The following is a 955-nucleotide window of genomic DNA, read 5'->3' as shown; positions in this document are numbered from 1 at the left end:
TGGATTTTTCCCTGACCCTGACAGTCCGGCCCCATGAGACTGTGGTTTTCTGGGCCCCTGGTGGTCCGAGGTCATTCCTGCAGCACAGATTCATTCGCCAGTGACGCCTACAGACAATCCTCTTTGATTTATTGCGCTATCTCTAATAGCACCCGAGATATCACCAGATATATATTGGATTTTTCCCTGACCCTGACAGTCCGGCCCCATGTGTCGATGGTTTTCTCGGTCCATCGTGGTCCGAAGTCGAACCCGCTGAACGGATTCATGCGCCAGGGCTTCCTGCAGATAATTCACTTTGGTTTATTGCGCTATCTCTAATAGCACCCGAGATATCACCAGATATATATTGGGTTTTTCCCTGACCCTGACAGTCCGGCACCATGTGTCGTTGGTTTTCTCAGCCTCTGGTGGTTCGAGGTCGTTCCCGCTGCACAGATTCATGCGCCAGTGCCTCCTACAGACAATGCACTTTGGTTTATTGCGCTATCTGTAAAAGCACCCGAGATATAACCATATATATATTGAATTTTCCCCTGATCCTGAGTGTCCGGCCCCATGAGACTGCGGTTTTCTCGGCCCCTGGTGGTCCGAGGTCGTTCCCGCTGCGCAGATTCATGCGCCAGGGCCTCCTACAGACAATTCACTTTGATTTATTTCGCTATCTCTAATAGCACCCTAGATATCACCAAATATATATTGGATTTTTCCCTGACCCTGAGTGTCCGGCCCCATGAGACGGTGGTTTTCTCGGTCCCTGGTGGTCCGAGGTCGTTCCCGCTGGCCAGGTTCATGCGCCAGGGCCTCCTACACACAATGCACTTTGATTTATTGCGCTATCTCTAATAGCACCCGAGATATCACCAGATATATATTGGATTTTACCCTGACCCTGAGTGTCCGGCCCCATGAGACGGTGGTTGTCTCGGCCCCTGGAGGTCCGAGGACGTTCCCG

This window comes from Nomia melanderi, unplaced genomic scaffold (genome assembly GCF_051020985.1).
Source record: "Nomia melanderi isolate GNS246 unplaced genomic scaffold, iyNomMela1 scaffold0014, whole genome shotgun sequence".
In the NCBI taxonomy this organism is placed as follows: Eukaryota; Metazoa; Arthropoda; class Insecta; order Hymenoptera; family Halictidae; genus Nomia; species Nomia melanderi.
This window is presented reverse-complemented; position numbering follows the sequence as displayed.